The following is a 9,688-nucleotide window of genomic DNA, read 5'->3' as shown; positions in this document are numbered from 1 at the left end:
TCGCCATTCATTAAGAGAAGATGGTTCAGTCAATTCACAATGGAACCGTCACACTGTTTCTGACAGAATGGATACATGTCTTATGTTCTCTATTTATCTTTGGTCTTTTTAGTATTCTGGAAAATTCCAAAGCCCATCAATTTCTTTTCATTAAAGAACCATGAGTGACTCCACAATAATTATCAAAGTCTGAAGCAAGTTGACTGAATTTACTTTCAAAAGATCAGACTTGCTCTTTTGTTATCCAAAAGAAAAAAAAAATCACACTAGCTAAATTCATATCTTACCACATATTTAGGTAGCAATGTAGCATTGCAAGATATGGCAAAATATATAAAGTTTAAAATAATCATACAAAACCAACTTTAAAACATTGTTGTGTCACATTTGCAAGATAATGATTGTGAATGTCAGGTGACAGACAAATAGCAACGCTATACAGATCTGTGCAAAGTCTCTCAAAATTGGTGGTCCAAAAATGGCTCCTCGAAGGTAAAGTCAAGGCTATGTGATGGAATGATACTCATCCCGAGAGGAGAAAAAAAACACTAAGAGTTTGAAGCAATGGGAAGAATGAAAATCTGGAGTTTCAGATAGTAATCAGTAAGCAAACTCTACTCATCTCAACGGAAGGAATTCTAAAGCTTGGACGAGTAAGTTTAACTGTGCCTGGAAGGGTTTACAGTATTTCACAGGCTACCAAACCATTGATTCCTGAACTTGTCCTGGAAAACTACAAAGATGTTTTTACAAGTCTTGGATGTCTTCCCTTTAAATATCATCTTGAAGTAGATGAGAATCTGAGACCAACTCAGAATCTGCCTAGGAATGGTCCCCTGTCTTCAAGTCCAATGTGAAAGGCAAATTAAAGAGCTGGGAAATAAAGAACTCATCAAGATTGTCCCACAGACTGGGTTAATGCCATGGTAGCAGTGAAACAATCCAGCAAACAGAGTAAGCATTGATCCAAAGAATCTCAGTAAAGCTTTAAAGAGATTTTGCTGCCCTTGTATGAAATTTTGCCACAACTTGCCAAGGCAAAAGTTTTTACATCCTCCAAGTGAAAGATGGATCCTGGCAATGAGGCTGGATGAAACTAATAGTTTTCTAGTTACATTCTAAGTACCATTCAGGAGATACAGGTCATCGCATATGTGTCCTGTTATTTCCTTTCCTCCAGACATGAGAGATAGGAGAAAGTGAAGACTGCAGATGTTGGAGATCAGAGTCAAGAGTGTGGTACTGGAAAAGCACAGCAGGTCAGGCAGCATCCAAGGAACAGGAGAATATACACTTTGGGCAAAAGCCCTTCATCAGGAAAGAGAGAATAGTTAGTAACCTTCTCAGAAGGGAAGCTATTTTCGATTTTGTTATTTTGTGAGTGTGGAGATACAGTGGAAGAAGTCATCACAGGCAACAATCAGAATCTAATAGGATTGCAAGAGAAAGCTCACTAAATAAACAGAAAGGATGAATTAAAAAAAGCCTTCAATTGCAGGTGACTGGAATTAAGCACATGGGTCATGTACTGACAGTGAATTGATTTTGTCCAGATCCTAACAAGATGTGAGCTATAACAGAAATATGACAACCAGCAAATTTGGAGGTGCCGGTGTTGTACTGGGGTAGACAAATTAAAAACCACACAACACAAGGTTATAGTCCAACAGGTTTATTTGGAAGCACTAGCTTTCAGAGTGTTGCTCCTTCATCAGGTAGCTGTGGAGCAGGATCATAAGACACTGAGACCCTTTGCTATAAATTCTGTGTCTTGTGATCCTGCCCCACAGCTACTTGATGAAGGAGCAGCGCTCTGAAAGCTAGTACTTCCAAGTAAATCTGTTGGACTATAATCTGGTGTTGTGTCATTTTTAAACATATATGAAAGCAGTGTTCTTTTTAATTCATTCACACGATGAGGACAGCATTTATTTCCCATCCCTAATTGCCCAGAAAGCAGTTCAAAAGTCAACCACATTGCTGCGGGTCTAGAGTCATATGTAGGACAGACCAGGTAAGGATGGCAGTTTCCTTCCCTAAAGGGCACTAGTGAACCAGATGGGTTTTTCCAACAATTATCAACAGTTTCATAGTCATCATTAGACTCTTAATTCCAGATTTTATTTTTATTGATTTCAAATTCCTTGATCTACCAAGACAGGATTTGAACCGGAGACCCGAGAACAGTTCCTGAGTTTCTGGATGAATAGTCCAGCAATAATACCACTAGGCCATTTCCTCCCCTAAACATTTTTACCCAACATGGGGCTTGAACTCTCCACCCTGAGATTAAGTCTCATGCTCTACTGATTGAGCTAGCTGGGTGGTGTAATGATTCATTGGATTTGTGAACTCTTGAGCAAAGTTTCTTGCCCAATTTGTCATCAGAGAATATGCAAGCAAGCTCACAGTTAACAATATGTAGTAGCACGGGGTACAGGAACAGAAAAAGAACAAGCTCCCACTAGAATCAACAACTCACGATGTTTCTGACAGTGCTGAGACATGACAGTGTCAATGACAAAGTCACCCTGCTCTGTGATGTCAATGAGACAAGGCATAGATTTACCTTTATGTAGCCACAACAACCAGTTCTATGAACATGCTGGTAGTGAAAGCAAATTAAAAAACATAATGCTCAGATAGAGAAACAGAGCTGACCTGTGTTTTGCTTGTGAACCTTTGAATTAATACCTAATGGGAGAGACAAAGTGACCATGAAGTCTCACCATGAACTACTTCAGAGCATCATCTTGAAACCACTTTTATCTGCTCCAATGTATCTATGAGTAACATTTGTTCCAAGGAGACCATCTGGATGTGACACACAAGGAAAGGAGACAGATACAGTTGCAGAGGTGATGAAATCTTCCAGAAACAACAAGAAGCAACAGTTCAACAGATTCTGGATGTATTAACCCAGCGGAGACATTGATTTGAAAGACAAGTGTCTTACTCTTGGAGGCAGCTCAGTAGCTAGTGCTGCTGCCTCACAGCGTCAGGGACCCGGGTTTGCATCCAGCATCAGGTGACTGTCTGTGTCGAGTTTGTATATTCTCCCCATGTTTACGTGGACTTCCTCTGGGCGCTCGTTTTGTCCCACAGTCTAAAGAGGCACTTGGTAGGTGGATTAGCCATGGGAAATGCAGGTTTACAGGGATAGGGTAGGGGGAGGGTCTGTGTGTGATGTTCTTCAGAGGATCGGTGTGGACTTGATGGACCAAACGGGGATTCTATGATAATGATACTCAAACCAAGCAAACCACGTAAACTGCGCCTCTCCAACTGTTGCAGGAAACAAAGATGGAAGGATCATCTGAAAGAATCTGTTGCTATGAAATAGTGTGTTACAACAATGACGTAATTACATACAGTGGCATATTATATAAATGAAATGTTCCTTAAAGGGTGAGATTAAGTGCATCCAAATAAGCCTTCAAGGAATTGAGTCCAATCTGAAGATGATAAATGTTCTATTGGTTGAACATTAGAAGTGAGATTAAGGACCACATTATGCCATGCTGGTACTGAATGCCAAGCTCTGCTTTAAAGAGCTGCTGATGACATATGACATCCCAGACCATAGACCTCTGCGCTCTTGCAACAACTGATTATCTTATCAGTATGAGCTCCTATTCTGACTTTTAGGAGTTAGACCTGCCGACATGATAAAGTGTCCAAAATCATACTTCAATTGTTACAGAATTCCAGATGCAGTGACGAGTGGCAATGGTCCTCAATACGAGTGAAAAATTCAACAACTTCATAAAGGATTGTGTAATTCAATGCCATACATCCTCTCCACAATATCCTTGGTCAAATGGGAAGACTGAAGTGACAGAAAAATAACCAAATGCATCATAAAGAAATTGAGAGCAAATTGAAGACAGACTTGTAGCAAGGTGATCCTTGAGTGGAGAAATATTCCTATTGAGGCATGGAAAGTAGTCCAGTCAAGAGATAAATGTCATGTCTCAGCCAACACTCTCTTCCAATAGTAAAAATAATTATTGAAGCCAGAAGTAGTAACAGGTATAGTGTGAAAATCAAGATGGAACCACAGAAAGCTACATTTCAAAGATGATAGGTCAGCCACAGGGCTATTCCCTCAAATCCTGGCTGACATCATGTGTCAGGAATCCTCAAACTGACACTGAGAAGCAAGGAAAGGTTCACTGCTGTGCCTGCTTCCCCAGTGGTCACTTAGATCATATGGTGATTTTTAATATCTACCTCTATCACTCTACATCATCGTTCACCAATATAGCCACCCATTTTATTTTCCCAAGTTCTATTCTCAGCCCCTCAGATGCTCTCCAATCTATTACTTTGTTTCTCATAATATTTATGTCCTCTTTCATCACCTTAAAAAAAAGCTCTATATTATGATCACTACCGCCCAGATTTTCCCTTACCTTTAGTTTTCTTTCTCACTGTGGTTCATTCCCTACTATTAAATCCAAAAGCCTTCTCTTACTGGGCTGTTTTCATAATGATGTCATTGAATGATGTAGTTTCCTGATCTTCTGCCCTTATGCACTCCTACTCTCCATCTCTTGTCTATCTGTGCATTTTTGAAGAGGAGAAGAGTGTGGAATTTAAGGATAGCATTCAAATTGTTGAGTTATGGTAGCAATTCATATATCCTAATTGTCAATGCATTACACCTCACTGAGGTAGCAGGCTAGAAATCAAGACTATTTCCACAGTTGTCACAAAAGTTAAATATAGATTTTAAAGGTACGCAAAATTCTCCAAATTACCTATCCTTTATACCCAGATAGACAGAAAGCACGGACCAAGTTTCAGTACCTAATAAAAATGACTATTTATTTCAGAAATAAATACAAGTGAATGACAGTAATGAATCAGTGGCAATACAAGTAATAATTAAATCTAGCCTAAAGGTCTCCCTTACAGACACACACACAGATAAAGACAGGCAGGACATAAATATTATGGATGGAGGGAAAGACAGGGAAAATAGTTCAGTGGTTCCTGCTTACAAGGGTTGCTGAGATGATGCTTATGATTTTTGTACAGGTCAGAATTCTGCTTCGCAGTCATCCTTCTCCAGGTACCTTCACTGTTTGCAAGAGGCACATGTTGGTTGGTTCATTTATAAAAAGTCTCTGACATTAATCAATAGTCATAGCTTAAATCAATTTTAAGGAGGAAAAGATGAAGAGGTTTTCTTCACGTTTAAAGTTGCGTTTACTGAAGAGAACACAGAGATTCTAAATGGTTGGTGATCTGAAGGTTTTTCTTGGATCTTGTTCATAGTTCCTAGCTGTTCAGTTACGTGAGAACATAATAAGAACATAGAACATGGGAACTAGGAGCAGGAGTACTCTGTCCAGCCCTTGAAGCCTGCTCCAACATTCAATAAGATCGTGGCAGATCTTTGCATGGCCTCAGCTCCACATACCCACTCTCTCACCATAATTCCTTTACTGTTCAAAAAATTACTTATCTTAGCTTTAAAAGTATTTATGGAGGAAGCTTCAATTACTTCACTGGGCAAGCTATTCCATAGACTCACAATTCTCTGGGTGAAGAAGTTCCTCCTCAATTTGGTCCTAAATCTGTTTCCCCTAATTTTGAAGCTATGCCCTCTTGTTCTAGTTTCTCCCACCATTGGAAACATCCTCTCTATTTCTTTCTTGTCTATTCCCTTCATAATTTTATATGTTTCTATAAGATTCCCTCCCCTGCCATTCTTCCAAAACCCAGTGAAAATAATCCCAGTCTACGCAGTCTCTGCTCATAAGCCAACCCTCTCAACTCCAGAATCAATCTAGTGTACCTCCTCTGCACCCCCTATAAGATTTGTGGTCCCCGATTCCAGATCATCTATGTAAATTGTGAATAATTGTGGTCCAACACTGATCCCTGAGGCAACCACTAGTCACTGATTGCCAACAAGAAAAGCACTCACTTATTCCTACTCTTTGCTTCCTGTTGGTTAACCAATTCTCTATCCATGCTAATGCATTGCCCGTAACACCTTACTCGGCAGCTATTTGTGCGGCATCTGGTCAAATGTCTTTTGGAAATCTAGATACACCACATCTACTGGGTTCCCATTGTCCACCATGTTCATAATGTCTTCATAGAATTGCACTAGATTAGTTAAGCATGACCTGACATTCATGAACCAATGCTGCATCTGCCCAATGGAACAATTTCTTTTTTTTTTACAGATATCTTTATTAGAAATTTAACATTTTTACAAGTTTACAAAAATAAACAAAACTCTCAGATATAAACATTGATATACAATTAGCTCAAATATACAATAGCCAAAATTTAACAAAATAAAACACAACAAAATAAAACCGAAAAAAAATTAAAAAAAACAAAACTCAACTATCTACTAATCTAACCTACAACTAACCAGAGTGTATATTTAAGTCTCTTACATGCTCGGGATGTGTTAGCATCAGATATAATAAAACCCGTATTCGTGCGGGATTCCTCCCCCGAGGGGCCCCGGGCCAGCCAAGTTTGTAATCTCAATTAAATAAAAGCCCTTGTTAGGATAGCCGAAATATCTGTATTTATGTAATTCAAAAAGGGCTACCATATTTTATAAAATAATTCGGTCTTCCGGTGCACCATATTTGTAAGGAAGTCAAGGGGAATACATTCCATAATTAGTCTGTGCCAATTTGAAAGTCCAGGGGGACCCTCAGCCGCCCAGTTCACCAAAATATTTTTCCTTGCACAGAAAGAAAGAATAGAAAATAGTCTCTTCCCGTACGTGTCCAGGGAGGGAAAGTTCGAAAAGCCCAAGAGGAGAGATACGGGGTCCACTTTAATTTCCGTTCCTAAAATTTCTGTCAGGGTACTTGCTACTTTAGTCCAATATCTACGGATCTTATGACAGGTCCATAAGCAATATACAAGAGTGCCCACCTCTATTTTGCATTTAGGACACATTGGAGATGATCCTGCCTTAAATTTTGCCAATCAAACCGGTGCTATATGGGCCCTATGAAGTATCTTCAGCTGGATAGCCTGGGTTCTGTTAAAAATAGTAATTCTTCTAGCATTTTCCCAGATATCATTCCACGTTTCTGTGGAGATTTCTAGTCCCAGATCCTGATCCCATGTTTTAAGCAGATTATCCATATCTCCCGATACTTCATCATGTAGTAAATGATAAATATTACTGACGGAAGATACCCCCACTGGTCGTAGGACACTACATTCTCTATCGGATTTATAAAGACTATCTAATAACGTAGTCTTCTTCTGTATAAAATCTCGAATTTGGAAGTATCGAAAGAGGTCTCCATTGGGTAATCCGAATTTCTGACGCAACTGTCCGAAAGACATCAGGACCCCATCTTTAAATAAATCCCCGAGACATGAGATACCCCTGGATCTCCAGAGTTTAAAAGTGGCATCTGTTAACCCCGGTTGGAATCCCCATGCTCCCACTATCGGTGCATAGGGGGATGTTTTATGTGAATTACCCTCATTTTGCCGCATTATATTCCAAGCCTTGATTGTATTCAGTATTATAGGGTTTTTACAGTGATCTGTAATGATCTTCCTCTTGTCTGAGAATAAAAGGTTAATAAGTGGGTATTTTACTTGAGAAGCCTCGATGTCCAACCAGATTGATTGTGGATCAGACAAGACCCAATCAGCTATATAACTTAATAGGGAACTTAATTGATATTTCCTAAAATCTGGGAAGTCCAATCCACCCCTTGCCTGTGGAAGCTGTAGCTTCTTCAGCTTAATGAGGGGCCGCCTATGGTTCCAGATAAAGGAACTCAGCCAGCCGTATAATTTACATAAAGCTGTCCTCGGCAGCATCACCGGAAGCACTCTCATAGGATATAGGAGACGGGGCAGGACATTCATTTTGATTAATGCTATTCTACCCAACCAGGAAATTGGCAGGTCTCCCCATCGCTGGAGGCCCTGCCTTATCCTTTCCAATAAATACACAAAATTAGCCTTATACAACTGACCAAATACTGGAGTAATAAAAATGCCAAAATATAAGAACCCCTCCAGGGACCAGCGAAAGGGAAAAAGGGAACCATCCGCTAAGCGGGGTATCACAGCAAGGCCACCCATTGGCATAGCCTCCGATTTTGAAAAATTAATTCTATAGCCTGAGAATGCACTAAATGTATTAATAACTTGGATTAAGCGAGGTATGGACATCAAAGGGTTACTGAGGAATAGAAGAACATCATCTGCATAAAGGGTAATTTTATGTTTACCTGTACCAATCCTTGGGGCCACTATATTAGGATCAGCTCGTATAGCTTCTGCTAGTGGTTCAATTATTAGCATAAATAACAATGGCGAGAGGGGACATCCCTGACGGCAGCCCCTACCCACACTGAAGCTATCCGAGCCTAATCCATTGGTAACCACAACTGCTTTGGGATCACTATACAATGTTGAGACCCATTTGGTAAACACCTGTCCAACACCAAACCTCTCAATGTGTAAAACAAATATGACCATTCGACCCTATCAAATGCCTTTCCCGCGTCTAATGAAACCACTACTCCTGGTATCTTTCCCTGATGACAAGCTTGAATCATATTCAGAGCCCTTCTAACATTATTGGATGATCTACGGCCCTGAATAAACCCCGTCTGATCCTCCTTTATAATATGTGGCAGTATCCTTTCTAATCTCAGTGCTAACGTTTTAGAGAGGATTTTAAAATCTACATTTAGCAAGGATATTGGTCTGTATGATGTACAAACTTCTGGGTCCTTTCCTTTTTTAAGGATAAGAGAGATATTTGCCTCTTTCAACGAAGGCGGGAGACAGCCCTGACTATATGCATAGTTATACATGTCCATAAGTGGACCAACCAGTATTTCTGTAAATTCTTTATAGAATTCAGCTTGAAAGCCATCTGGGCCCGGCGTCTTACCATTTTGAAGGTGCCTAATTGCATCAACTATTTCTTGGGGTGTAAGAGGAGCATTTAGGACCGATACTTGTTCCGGAATTAGGTCAGGAAAAGTCAAATTTTTAAAAAATGACTGCATCCTCTTCGCCCTATCTTCACAATCCTGTGATTTATATAACTCAGAATAGAATTTTCTAAAGGTCGCACTAATCTTTTTATGATCATGAGTCAAAATACCCGTACTATCTTTGATAGACATAATAGTCTGAGGGGCCTTTTTTTTCTTTGCAAGAAATGCTAAGTATCTACCCGATTTGTCGCCATATTCATATAACCTTTGCTTTGCAAATAATATTTCCCTCTTAGCCGTCTGAGTAAGTGTAGTATTTAGAGCTGTCCTAAGAGCTGTAATCCTTTGCAATTTAATAATAGAAGGTCTATCAGTGTATGCTGTTTCAGCCGCTTTTAAGCGGGCTTCAAGCAAACGCTGTTGTTCTCCTTTTAATTTCTTCTGGGTCGCAGAGTAGGAGATGATCAAGCCTCGCGTGTAAGCTTTGATGGTCTCCCACATCATTGACGGGTTGCTAGCTGTACCTGAATTAATTTCTAAAAAAGTTTTAAATTCTTGAGAGAAGTACTTTACAAATTTACTATCTTTCATTAAGAAGGGGCCCATACGCCAATGCCGAGGGGATGTCCCACTGTTCCTCGCCTTAGTTTCCATATATACAGCAGCGTGGTCAGAAATTGATATATTACCTATTTTACAGGATGATATGGAATTAAAAAAAA

This window comes from Chiloscyllium plagiosum, chromosome 10 (assembly GCF_004010195.1).
Source record: "Chiloscyllium plagiosum isolate BGI_BamShark_2017 chromosome 10, ASM401019v2, whole genome shotgun sequence".
Classification (NCBI taxonomy): Eukaryota; Metazoa; Chordata; class Chondrichthyes; order Orectolobiformes; family Hemiscylliidae; genus Chiloscyllium; species Chiloscyllium plagiosum.
Note: the sequence above shows the minus strand (reverse complement) of the source record.